Here is a 17,017-nt window from a genome sequence, read left to right as displayed (position 1 = left end):
AGACCTACTAGAAGCCCAAGTCATGGGGAACTAGCTTGGAATATTGGTATGGTCAGTGATCAAGATTGCAGAGGCTCAGACATAATGTTCAAGTTAGGCACAATTGAGCTAGGCCTTGATGTGGGCATTGGTGAACGCTTATATGAATTTACAAGCCATAAAAATGGCATTGGCACTGTAGAAATATAAAGATGTGCCTGAGCTCACCTACTAGCTGATCGTAGTGTGCATGGTGCATGGCCCAAGCCCAGGATACCTGCATATGGTGTGTAGCCTAGCATGTGCCGATGCTATTCGAGGTAACTGCTCACATAAAGGGCTAGCATGTGCCAAGTCCACTGGCCCACATGTCCTAAAGGTGGTCAAGGCTTGTGCATGTGTTACAATCCATAAACTGGTCTAGGCTTAGGGGTTCTCTTTGAGTTTAGAAGCAATTCTAGTTCTAGCGGGATAGGGTTTGACATCTATAAGGACCAAGCCTTGAGGCCTATTAGAGGCCCAGGTCATTGGGAACTAGCCCAAAATAGTGGTATGGGTAGTGATCAAGATTCCAGAGGCTCAGGCATAGTATTCAAGTTTGATAGAATCGAGCCAAGCCAAGGTGCAAGAGTTGGTGAGTGATGCACAGACACACAGTCAAACCTAGGTATGGGTGCATGGTCGACCAAGGTACAAACACACCTAAACACAGTCTTGGGAGGATCTATATTTATGGGCTTCTAAAAGGCCTAGCACTGTAGCATAATCTTTGACAAGCTGGAATTATGCTAAGCACTTGAGTTTAGTAAGCTGACTTAGGTAGACAATAAGAGTAATCGATCAAGGTTAAGCCAATATAGCATTAAGCTCGAGCTTAAGCTTGACTCAAAATTCAAAGCTCAAAACTTGACTCGAGCTCGACTCAAAATTTGGAGCTCAAACTCAATTGAGTTTTATTTTTTAGCTCAATTTTAACTTAAGATAGAATTTAAGCTACTCGAGCTTGTTGATTAGGCTCAATTCTTTTATTCAACAAAAGCTCAATTAGTTGTGCTTGAGCTCGAACTCAAGTTCAAGATATTTTATTAATTAAAATAATAAAATATATTAAAATATAAAAGGTCAATTAGGCTCGTGAGCTACTCGAGTTAGGAATAAAAATGATTGAACTTACCTTGACTCAATAATAATCAAGCCAAATTTGAATTTTATTTGAGTTGGACCCAAATAGCTGGTGAGTACTAATGTATCATTTACACCTTTAGCAAATGGAGTCAATTCCCTATCCAAGGTCACACGGGGTTTGGCTTAAAATCGCTTGTGACATATGCACCGAGCACCATTTAGTGTTGATGGTGATTGAGGGGCAAACAAGTGCCTTAGGTGGGAGGGTCACGATACACATGTCGTACTAAGTGCCAAATCTACCAAAGAGGTGTTCAAGGCAACAACCTACACCAAGGGCCCACTTGCACCAACGATGGTTAAGGTAAGTGCTCACATAAAGTGCCAGCATCTCGCGATGGTGTCTGAGTCAACATCCTGCACCATGGTGCTAGCATCTACATATGGTGTCCAAGGTAACAATGGGCTAGCATCTACCATTATGTTTGATGCAATTGCTTGCACCAACCAATGGCCAGATGTTGTGAATGGTGTTTGAGGCAACAACTTGCACTAAGGGTCAGTATGTGCTGATGAAGTTCGAGGCAAGTGCCTGTACCAAGGGCAAGCCTTTCCTTGTAACAAATACCAAGGGCATTTGGTTGTTATTCACTTGGACTCTTGAGGGAGGGATGTCATCACCCAACCAAATTGGTTGTAATAGAGAACACCATTTATCCCCAACCTTAGAGGTATGTAGTGTAAAAAATGAAGTGAGTGGACTTTGGTGGTTGTGAAGCGAGGGAGGGATGAATTGAAGCAACGAAGGGCTGAATCTTAGTGGATCATGGTAGCAAGGCCACTCTACCACTTCCAATACCTTGTCACATATTTAAGCCATCTATAAAGGATTTTACCCACCACTCTATGGGAATTAGCCCTAAAGAGGCTCGTATGGCTTATCTACCATAAGGGCTGCACCTACAACATGTGCCATTGAGGGCCATGGGCCCCTACTAAGGTTGGCAATCGGGTGATGGGTGTGTTCATTGTTTCTAGCCTGGATTCTAACTTAGAGTTGTTCAGTCATAATCTAGTTCATGGTAGCTTCACACTACTAGCTTTTCAACCAAACATGATGACCAATTGTGCAAATCAACAGTTCCTCTCATACTAGGTGTGATGCTACCATCAGTGGGCTAAAATTAACCTATCTCATGGTAGTCTAAACCTAGCTCATGTTTCCTAGTGGTGGGTGAAGAATCTAATACTTGGTGAATTCTGCTTCACAATGATAGGAAGAGCCAACATCAAAGAATCAAAAAGCAATGTCGCTATGAATGCTTAGTTATCATAAGCCAATTATCCCTTTGGTAACTTTTCTAACACCTCTAACTTCAAATTTTAAAGGTTTAAAGGATCAATAGGGCACACTTTCATGATTCGTATTCGTATTGGAAAATATAGTCAAATGAGCTTTTACCCTTTTGTTCCACACAAGATTTCTATTCTTGTTGAGCTCATCTTAGGACACCTGTATTATCTTTTAACAAATGTGCCACCTTAGACAAACTCCCCACCTAACAAGGTCTTACGCTTGGATTGATCAACGAAGGGTAGTTTTGGTTCCAAAAGAAGGGGTCATGCTCCACCTCTGGTTCATGGAATAAGTAAAATAATGTTAAAAGTTGTGATATTTCAATTTTGCCTAAGGGCTCCCACTTATCTTATACCTCTCAAGTCATTTCACAAAGTTGGACTCTACCAAGCTCATTCCCTTGGTTATGGTTTTGTTGGATAGTAGATAAGGATAATAGGAATCTCATTAATCCATTTATGCATGTTACTAATTAGATGATGGACATTTGGTTACCCGAAGAGAGTCATAGTTCCTTCTGCTATTTACCTGCACTTGGTTGAATTTCTTCACTTTGACATTCAGAGCACTAGGCAAAAATAACATTGAGTGAGCATTTGTAGGGACCATTGCAATGCTTTGTTTTAATTAAATAGTTGGATTACCCTTGTTCATAATAGTTTTGAGTCTATTATTCATCATCTAGGAAAGACCCTTAAGGGAGCCATTCTCAGTCCATCCCCTAACCAGCATGTGATAACCCATTCTCATTGTAAGAGTAGTTCAAGTAGTGCACTAGTAGCCGATAGGTTCAGGATTGGAACCCCCATGCCTAGCCTTCAGAGCCAACCCTTTTCCCAAGGTTACAAATCTATTTTATCGACATCTTTTACCTATATTGGTTCATCAACCAAAGGTTGTTCACATTAGAGACTTGATGCAGTTATGAGTATGATTGGGCATGGATGGTAGTTGGTCTTCTAGATTTTCAAAGGTCGCCAAGGGCTCATTAGACACCATGCAACATATAGTGATTTTTTGGTTGTTGGACCCTACCTTTGGTTGAGCCATTTCCAGGGTAGGCAGGCCATTAAATAAAACAAATAACTCTTCCTAAGGCCTCCACCAACATCTTCAAACTCCTTATCATTGCCATTAGTCACCGCATCTTGGTTTAAGAATTTTAGCTTGATTCCCTTTTAAAACTTGTGCTGGACATGCTATCAGATGACCTTTCCCCATTTTTTAAGATCGACTAACCCATGTGCAAGTGCCATTTACATGGAACCTTTCTCTTTTTCAGCCTTAAAGTTCTTATTTGAATATTTGCTGCTACCACCAATATCTATACTGATGGCTGCTCTACTTATGCTTTGGGTTTTACAGTGCTCCCATACCTTGCTATTCATTAGGGCCTGGCCCTTGCCCTAATAGCCATATATAGGTCATGTGCTTAAGCACCATCCTTTTTTAAGGCTAGTTGATTTAGCAGGTGAGTTATTACACACTCCTTAGTGGATTTTGACTTTTATTACCACTATCCTATTGTCTTAACTGACCAACACCCTTTATAGGTTCTAGGTTAGCATGTAATTAGGCATCGTAACCTAGCTTCTAGTTCATCCTGCATCACCAGTTCTGCTTAACAAAATGGCCTACTTGGAGCTCATGATTCCATGGAGCCGCTCCATGAAGTAGCCTCACCTTTTTACCTATTTAAAGTTTGAGAATAGGTCAAGGGTGTTGCATCTCTAATGCCTCTAATCATTAGCTTTACTTGATAGAACTTGCTAAGGGCTCCAACTATCTTGAGAGAAACTTTAGAAGGAGCTAGCTACTAGACATTTCAATTAGTTTTTCACTCTATACCCAAGTTAGATGAATGATTTGCATGTTAGTATTACTGCGGGCCTTCATCAGAGTTCTTCTACCTTCACCTCACTCAGGCGCAGTTCAAAAGATCACGGTTGGTCAGTAGTGCACTTGCAAGGGATCTTGCCAATTAGTTTCCTTACACCTTATGGGTTTTCTAGCTCCTTGACTTGCACACATGTCAGACTCCTTGGTTCGTGTTTCAAGATGAGCCAGATAGGAAGCCTATAGGTTGACCCTAGGAGCACATGTGGGCTGACACACATCTAGATGGCATGTGTTGCATTCCACGATAGTGGTGACAATGTCTCTGTAGGCAAATAAAAAGCTTGAGCTTAGGCCATTGCCATGATCTGCATCGATCCATGCCCCAAGTCGATTGGTGGACCAGCTCTCACATTCCACATCCAACTGATGAGCATTCCTAGCCCCCATCTACTTCTCTACCAATAATTTCATGCATTTTTTGACTCTTTTTTTAAAGTCCTTTTCATATTTCCCTCACGATACTTGTTTGTTATTGGTCTCTTCCTTGTATTCAGCCTTGGATAGAATTTACTACCTGATTAGGGCTACATTCCTAAACAACTCGACTCGCAGATAGCACCTCATAGTGTGATAGGGTCTAGGCATAACAGGGCTTTCACCCTATTCGATACCTCTTTCTAGTGGACTTGGGCCCAGTCCACCATTGAGGATGTTTTTCTAGACTATAATTTAGACATCGAAGATGCTTGATTATCAAGTTAGGCTTTTCCCAATTTGCTCGTCATTACTGGGGGAATCCTAGTAAGTTTCTTTTCCATTACATATTGATATGCTTAAACTCAGAGAGTAATCTTGCCTGACCTAGGGTCATGATGCAAGCATTGATTAAGTGATACGAGGGGTCTGATGGGGTTCAAATGGAAAATAAATGCTCATCACTAGAGATAATGCATGCTAAGAGCTTTACCAGCAACGGTCACAACATTATCTTTATCGGGGACTCACTTTTGGGCTAATGACAACTGACAAGATCATAAGAAGCCATTTTTTGCCACCTCTCCTGAAGCCTGATGGGTGGGGGGTTTGAAGGGGCAATGATGCATGACAACCAGGCAACCAAGCCCTTGGCCTAATGGCTTAGGGTGAAACTTGCATTCAAAGACTTGATGGCTCATGAGATTCTGCATTTCACACCAAGTATCATATTTCACTATGTTCTTCATCGATGCGAGAGTCAAGATATCCATTATTGAGAGTACTTTTGGTTTTTCATGATAAAAGGAGTCATGGTGCCACCCATGCATGGAATGTGAATCGATGACAATGGTACACATGCTCTTTCTCATTTCGATCCCTTAGTGCGATTCATTCTGGGGATTCGTTATTTGACCACAAGTGATGACACTGATTGTTTCGTTCACCCAACAAGCAAAACAAAGTGACCATCATGCATACCGACGACTAAAAGAGCCTTGAGGCACAGAGGCAACCTCGCCCCATTGATGTTTTGTTAACAAATTCACGTATCATTCATTGAGCAAGTTTCAACGATGATCCTTCCATAAGTTCACCTATGAAAACCTTGTTCTGACTTCTCTTTCCTCTAAATGATAAAGTTTAGTGGACTTCTCATGATGTCGCAGGTAGCAAACCATCCATGTCACCATGATTTGAACACTTCATGGACCATTCAATTGGTAAGAGTGATAGGTGGTGTGTACAAAGGTTAGGGATGTAGTTAATGCAAGTTGATGACTCACGCTTACTAGAAATTCCTCATTGAAGACCAACAATGGCAATGATCTATCCCCATCATGATGAAATTTAAAGATTACCTGACTCTATCAGCCAATGCTATAGACACATTAAATACATTAGTGTATTGTGTGTACGACCCAAAATATCTAAAGGTATCATAGACTTGTTATTGCCTCAAAATTCCTTACCCTAAAAGGCCATAGTCATTCTAAGAAGCTAGCCACGAAGGTTCACCTTCACATAGCTAGTTAGTAGGCTAAGGTCTCGTTCGTTAATTGAATTAACTAAACAAATCACTCCAACTAAAAATGGCCATGCACTACCACCCATAGAATAAAAAAAGAGCTCTTAATCTATCAATCCTTAGTTTTCTAGACTTGGTAAGTTTCCATGTGTTGAGTCAAATTAAGCCATAGGCTCCACTACTAGTGGTGTCCTTTAAGTTTCAGCCTTATGACCATACTCCACCTGAAACCCAAAGACTTCGATTTCTTATAAGGTGCCAGAGGAGTCCTAAAAGTAACATCTGTTGATCCTTGGTTGGCATCGTTTATGGTTAAGACTAAGACAGTATCTAATAGTCTTTGAGCCTTCAACTTTCGTTCTTCATTAATGAAAACATCCTTGGCAAATGCTTTCATAGTTGTTCGTCTTTCATAAATTCAAGAATTTCACCTTTGACTATGAATATCAATGTCATTGACTATCCCTATTAATCATTACTTCGATCACCATAGTATCATCAAAGAACCAAATCGACAGCATGAGGGTTTCAACGATCAGAGGTGGAGGGCCAAGGGGTGTGCACAAATGATGTGTGATGGGTGCTGGTCCTTGGCCCTTATATTGGCCCCCTATCCCCCAATGAACCTCAATAACTCACACCCTCTTAATGAGCATTAAAGCTTTTATGGTTCACAGTCAATAGCCATTCAAGTGTTTGAAATGGGGACACTTTTTTCAAATGGCCACAAAATCTTCTACACTAATTTTTTAGCTGAATGTTTTTGTGGATGCCACAAAATACAATAATTTTTCTACACATGGGATTTTTCAATTCTCACCAAGTATAACATTTTGCTACGTTCTTCATCAATGCGAGACCTGAGATATCTATTGCTGAGAGTCATTTTGGTTTTCCATGACAAAAGGAGTCACGGTGCCACCTGTGAACACACTGCAAAAGGGATAGCAACATCATACGTGCTTTTCTCCATTCTAGTTCCTTAGCACGATATGCATTGAGGCCTTGTTATTTGGCCATAGACGATGATACCAATCATTTTACCCACTCGAGAGGTAAAAAAAATTGATTGTCGCACACACCCAGGGCTAAAAGGGGCTCAGGGTATGAAGACATGCTTGCCCTCTCAGTGTTTCATTAACACATTTGTGGGTCATTCGTTGAGCAAGTTTCAATAATGATCATTCCCCAAGTTCACTTAAAAAAACATTGTTACAACTTTTCTTTCCTCTGAATGATAAGGTTCAGTGGACTTCCCATGATGTCGTAGGTAGCAAACCATCCATGTCACCATGATCTAAACACTTCACTAGACATTCAATCAGCAGGATGAGCGGTGTGTAAAAAGGGTAAGAATGAAGTCAACATGAGCTGATGACTCGCACTTACTATCCCTAGCATGATGAAATTTGAAAGATTACTTAGACCTATCAGCCAAGGCTATAGACTCATTGAATATATCAATGTAACACATGTGCAACCTAGAACATCTTAGGGCATCACAAACCTGTTATTGTCTTAAACTTCCTTAGCTTAAGTAGCCATAGTCCCTCTAAGTAGCTAGCCACAAAGGATCACCTCCATATAGCTAGTTAACAAGCTGAGGTCTTGTTCGTTAATGGATTTAACTAGAAAAATCAATCCACCAACTAAGAACTACCATGCACCACCTCCCATAGAATCAAGAGAGAGCTCTCAGTTTATCAATCTTTACTATGTCTAGACCTAGTAAGTTTCCCTGTATTGAGTCAAATTAAGCCATAGGTTGCACTCTTGGTGGTGCCTTTCCATCAATTCCTTTAAGTTTTAGCCTTGTAACCATGCTTCCCCCAGAACCCAAAGACTTTGATTTCTCATAAGGTGTCGATGGAGTCCTAAAAGTAACATCCATCGATCCTTGGTTGACATCATTTATGGTTAAGACTAGGATGATATTTGATCATCTTCAAGCTTGCAACTTTCATTCTTGATTAATGAAAACATCATTGGTAAATGCTTTCACAATTGTTCATCTTTCATAAAAAGAAAGGGTCATGTCCTACCTTTGATTTACAAAATAAGTAAAGTAGCATTAAAAGTAGTGGTATTTCAATTTCACCTGAGGGCTCCCACTTATCCTACACCTCTCAAGTCATTTCACAATGTCAGACTAGAGTTAAGCTCAGTTGGGTCTTCTTTCCTTGCTGATTCTGCCAAACCTATTCCCTTGGGTGTAGTTTTGCTAGATAATAGACAGGGATAGTGGGAATCTCATTAATCCTTTCATGCGCATCAATAATTAGATGACAAGGCATTTGGTTACCTTAAGAGAGTCATAGTTACTCCCACAGTTTACCTACACGATTGAATTTTTTCACTTTGACATTTAAAGCATTGGGCAAAAATCACATTGTGTGAGCATCTGTAAGGACTAACACAATGTTTTGTTTTAATTAAATAGTCAGATTCCCTTAGTCCATACAAGTTCAAAGTTGACTATTCATTGTTTGGGGAAGGCTCCCGATCGACACATGGTGACTTACTCTTGCCATGGAAATAGCTCAATAGTGCATTGATAGCTGATGGGTTCAGGAATGGGACCCTCATGCACAACCTTCAGAGCTGATCCTTTTCTTGAGGTTACGAATCCATTTTGCCAACTTTCATTGCATACATTGTTCTATTGACCAATGGTTGTTTACCTTAAGACCTGATGTGGTTATGAGTATGATTGGACATGGATGGCACTCGATGCTCTAAATTTTCAAGGGTTGCCAAGGGTGCACCAAACACTAAGCAACATACGTTACTCATCTAGCTACTAGACCCTACCTACAATTGTGTCATTTCCAGGGTAGGGAGGCCATGAAATAGAAAAGATAACTCTTTTCGAAGACCCATCAATGTCTCTAGATTCTTTAATATTGCCATTAATCACTGTATCTCAATTTAAGAATTTTAACTTTATTCCCTTTCAAAGCTTGTGCTGGATGCACTATTAGACTATCTTCCCCCATCTCTTAGGATCAACTAACCTATATGCAAGTGCCATTCACATGGAATCTTTCCTCTATTTGGCCTTTAAAGTTTTCATTTGAATATTTACTACTAATGCCAAGATCTACACTGATCGTTGCTCCACCTGAGCTCATGCCTTAAGTTTTACATCAACCATGTGCTTTCTTACTCATTGGGCTTGGCCCTTACCCTGATAGTCGAGTATAGGTCGTGTGCTTAAGCGTCATCCATTTTCAGGGCTAGTTGACTCGGTAGGTGAGTTGTTACACACTTTTTAGCAAATTTCAACTTTCATGACCACTGTTCTACTATCTTAATCGACCAACACACTTTATGGGTTCTAGGTTAGTGCAAAGTTGGGCACCATAACTTGGCTTCTGGTTCATTCTGCATCACCAATTTTGCTTACCAAAAATAACCCACTTGGAGCTCTCAATTTCGTGGCATGGATTAATGAAGTCACACCATCCTACCTATTTAAAGTTTAAGATAGGTCGAGGGTGTTATGGCCCCGATGCCTCTAATCATTAGCTTTACTTGATGGAATTCACTAAGGGCTCCAACTATCCTAAGGAAAACTTTAAAGGGAACTGGCTATTAAACAGTTTGATTAGTCTTTCACCCCTATACCTAAGTTAGATGAACAATTTACATGCTAGTATTATTGTGAGCCTCCACCATAGTTTTTTTTGGCATTGTCCCACTCAGGCATAGTTCCTTATCTTTTAGGTCTTTATAGGCATGCTCACACTTAAACCCTTCTTAGAAGATCAAGGTCGATCAGTAGCTCACTCATGAGGATCCCACCAATTAGCTTCCTTGTGTTTTATAGGTTTTCTACCCCATTGACTCACACACATGTTATCCTTGTCCATGTTTCAAGATGGGCCAGATAAGGAACCTATAGGCCTATGTCAGGAGTACATGAGTGTCAAGGCATGTCGAGATGGCATGTGCTGTATTTTATAATCATGGTAACAATGTCTCCATAGGCATATTGAAAGCTTGGGTTTGGGCCACTGCCACAACCCACAATGGTCCATGCCCTAGCCGATCAATGGATCGGCTATTGTTGTTCCACATTTAACTAAGATGCATCATTGGCCCCCATTTCACTTCTTTCTTGATAATTTTAAGAACTCTTTGACTCTTTTTTCAAAGATTTTTTCATCTTTCCCTCGTGATACAGGTTCTTTATTAGTTTCTCGCCCATATTCAGCCTTGGATGGTTTGATAAGGTCTAGGCACAATAAGACTCTCAACCTCTCTGGTTCCCTTTTCCTAGGGACTTGGGCTTGGTCCACCATTGAGGACACTTTTGTAAACTACAATTTAGATGCCATAGGCACCGATTCTCAAGCTGAGCTCTTTCTAGTTTGCTTGTTGTTACTAGGGGAATCTCGGTAAGTTTCTTTTTCTCTGCATATTGATATGCTTAAATTCATTAGGTAATCCTACTTGACCTGGGGTCATGATAATAGCATCAATCATGTGATGCGAGGGGTCCAATGGGGTCTAGATGGACAATGAGCATGCGTCACCAGAGTCGAGGCATGCCAAGAGCTTTACCATCAATGATCACGATGCTATCATTATTGGGGACTCACTTTTGGGCTAACCATGATCTATGAGATCATGAGGGGTAATTTTTAGCCCCTTGCTGTAGAGCCTAAAGGGTGGGGGTTTAGAAGGGGAGACAATGCATGACACCCAGGCAGGCTTGTCCTTAGCCTAATGGCTTACAACACACCTTGCATTCAAAGACTCAATGGTTCATGGGATTCTACAATTCACACCATGTATCTCATTTTAGTACATTCTTCATCGATGCAAGAGTTGAGATATCCATTGTTGAGAGTTGTTTTGGTTTTTCAAAAAAAGAAGGAGTCATGATGCCACCCATGTATTCACCATGAACAGGATGGAGAAGGCACACATACTCTTTTTCATTCTGGTTCCTTAGGGAGATTGGCGCCAAGGGTTTGTTATTCAGCCATAAGTAATGATACTAATAGTTTCACCTACTTAGGAAGTGAAATGAATTGATCATCGTGCACACCTAGGGTAGGAAAGGGCTTGAGGCACAAAAGTACCCTTGGCCCCTTAGTGTTTTGTTAATGCATTGTTGTTCATTAAGCAAGTTTCAATAATGATCTTTTCACAAGTTCACATATGAAAACCTTGTTATGATTTTTCCTTTCTCTAAATGTAAGGTTTGGTGAACTTTTCAAGAATCATGGGCAATGAACTATCATGTTGCCATGATCCAAACACTTTATCAGACCATTCAATCAGTAGGAGTGATGTGTGATGTGTAAAAAGGGCAATGATATAGTCAGTGTGAGCTGATGACTCATGCCTAACAGAAATTCCTCGTTGAAGACCAATAATTGAAATGATCTATCACCATGATGACAAAATTTCAAATATTACTTGGGCCTATCAGCCAAGGCTATATGTCACAAGTTGAGACTTAGGCTCTGACTTGTGCAGCTCTAGGACCCATGAATTGACTTATTCAATGTCCCAAAGCAACCTTTAACTAGATCAATGCATGGACACTTGAGACTCCATGGCCAACCATCTTAATCTACTAATAGACAAGGCTGCACATAAATTGCTTGATGGAAAGCTAAAAAGAACAACACAGATAGGAAGGAGTAAACTTGTATTATTTAAGTTGTGGTGTGTATAATGAGGGTGAAGGGCTTCTCCATTTATAGCTAAGGCCGCCTTAAACTAATGGCTGACATAGTTCCTATCCTAAGGTTTACAAAGAATCCAATATATACAGGACATTACAATATGATTACATTAGAGAGTTCTAATTTTATATAAACCCTATCAGAATAGGAGTTTGAATTAGCTTAGACTCCTTCTTCAGCAGTATCCATGTGGGGCTCTTTTTTAAACCTTTGCATGGTTTAGTTTTACTATGCTTGGGCCTATTCATGTGCTTATGCCTAGGTCTATTTGAAAAGTTATCAAACTAGATCCCTTAGCTTGAGCTCCCTAAGCTTGTTTTAATGCCCATACACCTATTCTGGGTCATGGTCTTACCCCAAAGACCTCTATTACGCCTTTGGGCCTAGTTTCCCTTGCATTCTAACTTGGTCTTGATTACCTTAGAATCACTCCCTATCTCAGTGAGAACCCCTGGGCTTGGTCTTTCCTATGGACTATGACATTTTCCCCCACTTATTCTAGCAACACCCTCATTGTTAAAGGGATATTACATCTGAACTGCATGCCTCTATGCAAATCAGCTTTGTCTTCTCCATTCGAACTAGATTTCCCATGTGTTTGTCCCATACCTAAATAAGTACTCTACTGGTTGTTCTCTTGAGTATCATCAACCCTGTGCAACACTAGTCCTTTTTGCCTACACGTTCAATGTCTCATATACTTTCTTTGAGTTACCTACTACAAACATTTTTTTGGAGGGATCTGGCTACACCTTGGGAGTAATGCTGTGGCACTCCATTACCACATCACTATCATCTCCTAAAGAGGTTCTACCTTTTCAACAGAATCAAAAAGCATCGAGCCGTATCACCTTGGGCTCTTCTTAGTGCTCATCACTACTACTACTCTTGCCTACAAACAACTCTTCTACATAGTTGATGGTTAAAGGCCTTGCACACCTTGGGCACTCCTTCACCCTTTGCTAATTGTTACAAAAAAAGCAACTCAAGGGCTTATTCTCCTTACCCCTACTGGCGATAGTAGTGGCCATGTAAAATCTAGGATTTCTCATGGCCTTTCCTCCCTTAAGAAACCAACATTGGTGTCTCCCTTACTTTGGTTGTTTCCCCTAGGCTTTGGAGACTTAGTGCACTTGAGTCTTTGATTCCACAACAACATTGGCCTAACTTGACTCCTGCATACCTCTTTGTTGTAGCATGGTCTTTACTCCTAGCTTTTGACCATCGAAAAATTGCTTAGCCACCACTACCTTAGGTCCTAAGCCTACAGCAACAACTATGGCAGTTTGAAATGTAGTATGATCAACCCTGAGCCTTGCTAGCTCCTATTACAAGGTTGACACCATGGCCTCCAATGCCTCATTCCATTGCATGAGCACCTCTAATACCTCATTCAAGGATCCTTCCCTATCTTTGAACCTATACCTCAATTCAATAATAGTCACCTCAAACTTTTGCAGTTGGGTATCTAGGGACATTAGCATGTCTCCCAATCTAGCCTTCCTTCCTTTGTCTATAGGTGGGCACTTATCAAGGGCTTTACCCTGGCCTTTGGTCTAGTTTTCCCTAGTGATACCACAACCCTAAACAATTTACAAAACCAAAGAGATTACCTCAACCTTCTGCACATTCCAATGATCTAGTCTTGGTCCCCATAAACTAGCACACCTATTTGTTGGCACAATACACCAACACATATGCATTGTCAAGCACTAATCTACACATTGGCTCAACACACCCTTCATTCTTGGTCAGGAACTAGTCTATACACCTACACACCATGCGTAGCACTTCTATAGCATCGTAATAGTAATCAGTTGAACACCTAGTCTACACTTTTATACACCTATATCTTATGCACTATGGGGCATATCACTAGCACACAAGCACAAAAATGACTTATGATGCTCACACCACAAAATTGAATGCCTACACCAACACGTTCGAAACCTCTCCCAATGTTAACTTTAGTTCTAATAGCACACAACATTGAACACTTTGGACTAGCTTTTGCTAACTCTAAACAAGTTCTAAACCTGCTCTAATACCACTTATCATGGGCTGAGACTCAATCTTTGACTTGTATGGCTCTAAGACCCAAGAATTGACTCATCTGGTATCCTAGATAAGCTTTTAACTAGACAGATACATGGGCACTCAAAACTCCAAGGTAGTTACCCCAATCTACTATTAGACAAGGCTACACATAAACTGTTTAATAGAAAGCTAAAGTGAATGACAGAGATAGGCAAGATTAAACTTGTATTACTCAAGTTGTAGAGAGTATAATGAGGTTGGGGGCACCTCTTATTTATAGCTAAGGCTTCTTTGAATCAATGGTTGACATAGTTCCTATCCTAAGCTTCAAAAAGTCCAATATATATAGGACATTACAATAGGATTACATTGAAGAGTTCTAATTTTACATGGACTTTATTAAAAAAGAGTTTGAATTATCTTGGACTCCTTCTTTAGCAGTGCCCATGCGGGGCCCTTTTTTGGGCTTGCAATTTCTTTGGTTCTACCTATACTTGGGCATACACCTACACCCATGCCTGGGTCTGTCTGAAAGCTACTAAACCAAATCTACTAGCTTAAGCTTCCTAAGCTCATTTCAGTGCTTATGCATCCATTCTGGGTCATGGTCCAACCATTGAGACCTCTATTGCACCTTTATGCCTAGTCTACCTTACATATTGACTTGGTCTCAGTAGCTTTAGAACTGCTTCTTGTCTCAATGAGAACCCTTGGCTTGGTCTTTCCTATGAGACAGTGACATATAAACTCCTTGAATACATTAGTGTAGCACGTGTGCAGCCTAAAACATCTAAGGGCATCACAAACTTGCTATTGCCTTAAACTTCCTTAGCCTAAGCGATCATAGTCTTCCTAAGAGGTTAGCCATGAAGGATCACCTCATCGCAGCTAGTTAATAGGTTAAAGTCTCATTCATTAATGAAATTAACTAGACAAATTACTTCACCAACCAAGAACAACCATGCACCACCACCTATAGAATCAAGAAAGAGCTCTCATTTTATAAATTCTTACTATGTCTGGACCTGTTAAGTTTTCCCATGTTGAGTTAAATTAAACCACAGGCTCTACTCTTGATGGTGCCCTTATGTCAATCCCTTTAAGTTTTAACCTTGCGACCATACTTCCCTCGAAACCCAAAGACTTTGATTTCTCATAATGTGCCAATAGATTCCTAAAAGTAACACTATCGATCCTTGGTTGACATTGTTTATGGTTGAGACTAGGATTATATCTGACTGTCTTTGAGCCCCCAACTTTCATTCTCGATTAATGAAAACATCCTTGGTAAATGGTTTTGTAATTGTTCATCTTTCATAAATCCAAGAATTTCACCTCTGACTATGAAATATGAATGCCCTTGACTATCCTTGTTAATCATTACTCTGATCCCAAAGGCTAACACAATAGGACTAAAATCCTATGATGTTATCCCATGCTAATGTATACAATCTTAGGCTTGCTTTTAGCACTCTAATTTCTTCAAAGTAACAGCTTTAGAGGAATGACTCGGCTAGTTAAGGCCAGGAGTACATTGCTGGCAGTAGGGATAAGTAGACCGAATAACCCAACCTTAGTTCCAACGATAAGTTTTTTAATTGCAACAACATAAATATACACTATTGGAGCTAGAATTATCACAACTGCTAGCACTAGACTTGAACTCTAATGGATCCTTGTTAAGGGTTTTAGACTATACTCATTCCAATTACCAGATTTATAGAGCCTAGTATTGTTATTTATTGTTACTACATTCTCAAGTCAGGATTGGGTAATTTGCACACTTGCTACCATTTTCAGGATTCCTTTTTGGAATCAAACCCTAATTCTCTATTACTTGTTACCACCATAGTAAGCCACTATCCTACCATCAAAAATTGATAGGGAAGAAATTTGAATGATGCATCACCGATACAAAGGCCATGTGATCCGTCAAGTTATCATGAATCATCAGAGCAATAGGCAAAGCCTACATTGACCTTTTATCTAATAAATGCATCCCTTCTAGAAGTCAAGATTTGTTGCACATATTAGCTCTAGAATTACTATGGTTATCCAAGCAGTAGATACCATAAAAAACACTATAACTAATTTGTTGAGCCATTCATAGTTTCATAGTCTGAATTAGTTTAAACTTACACATGCATGGCTTAATCTTTTAGACAAGCATATGACTACTGGCAGGATCAACTAGGTAGCATTCCTTTGAGACATTGGCACTAAATGGGCCTTAACACATTGACTAAATGACAGAGAGAGCTAACATAAAGCATAATCATCGTGCATGTCGAGCACATAAAATGCATAGCATTAGATGAACAAAGGTTGAGAGCCTGTGCTTACAAAATGTCCTGCATCTAAGAGCACGATCAAACACCAATGCACCAATGTGGCCACAAAGGTTTGGGTGGCACACTTGGGACATGGGGCACAATTGAGGTTTGACCTATAGCCCCAAAAGACATAAGACCAATAAAGGATGGCAAGACATCCAATTTTCATCGATTTAGGTATACTGCACAGGATCTCGATTGCACCCTTAGGGTATGATGACTTCATGGAGGGAGATTGAAGAGGATGATGGGTTAACAGTTCAATTCATTGATCATGGAGTCTGCTAACATGCATAACCATAGCACCACTCATATACCCATTGTGTACAAGTGGTAGCATCCACACAAATCAGTCCATAACCCACCCATTCAATTATGCAACAAGCGAGTAGAGGAAATGACATATGAGGCCATGCCATAACAGCTTGGCATAAGAAAAACACAAGCAAAAGCTATGAGACTACATTTACCATCCAATAAACAATAATGGTACGACACCATCGATGCTTGGTTTGGTTGGGACCGCACATGTAAACTCTATTGCCAGCACCCCAGGGGGACATTACCTAATTCAGGGACTTGTTCCTGGGTTCATGGGCATCATCGACTACATGTGTCATGGTTCATGTGCAAGTCATAAGCC

General features: G+C 40.3%; 2 non-coding genes and 5 pseudogenes across 2 annotated transcripts; all 7 read right to left on the bottom strand.

Annotated features, from left to right (window-relative positions):
• Window positions 1–1,892: 1,892 nt before the first annotated feature.
• On the bottom strand, window positions 1,893–5,170 carry LOC149519496 (25S ribosomal RNA; annotated as a pseudogene).
• A 232-nt stretch (window positions 5,171–5,402) lies between these two features.
• LOC149519495 (5.8S ribosomal RNA) lies at window positions 5,403–5,558 on the bottom strand. Its single transcript, XR_016341250.1, has one exon. It is a non-coding gene; the product is annotated as a 5.8S ribosomal RNA (ribosomal RNA).
• A 290-nt stretch (window positions 5,559–5,848) lies between these two features.
• On the bottom strand, window positions 5,849–7,161 carry LOC149519494 (18S ribosomal RNA; annotated as a pseudogene).
• Window positions 7,162–7,477: 316 nt separating this feature from the next.
• Window positions 7,478–8,677, bottom strand: LOC149519493 (18S ribosomal RNA; annotated as a pseudogene).
• Window positions 8,678–8,966: 289 nt separating this feature from the next.
• LOC149519492 (25S ribosomal RNA) lies at window positions 8,967–10,748 on the bottom strand (annotated as a pseudogene).
• Window positions 10,749–11,003: 255 nt separating this feature from the next.
• LOC149519491 (5.8S ribosomal RNA) lies at window positions 11,004–11,159 on the bottom strand. Its single transcript, XR_016341262.1, has one exon. It is a non-coding gene; the product is annotated as a 5.8S ribosomal RNA (ribosomal RNA).
• Window positions 11,160–15,171: 4,012 nt separating this feature from the next.
• Window positions 15,172–16,235, bottom strand: LOC149519490 (18S ribosomal RNA; annotated as a pseudogene).
• Window positions 16,236–17,017: the final 782 nt, after the last annotated feature.

The sequence above is a fragment of the Durio zibethinus genome, chromosome 3 (genome assembly GCF_047325235.1).
Source record: "Durio zibethinus cultivar Kanyao isolate XHJ-2024 chromosome 3, ASM4732523v1, whole genome shotgun sequence".
Taxonomy (NCBI): domain Eukaryota; kingdom Viridiplantae; phylum Streptophyta; class Magnoliopsida; order Malvales; family Malvaceae; genus Durio; species Durio zibethinus.
The sequence above is the reverse complement of the archived record's forward strand: the minus strand, read 5'-3'. Positions and strand labels throughout refer to the sequence as shown.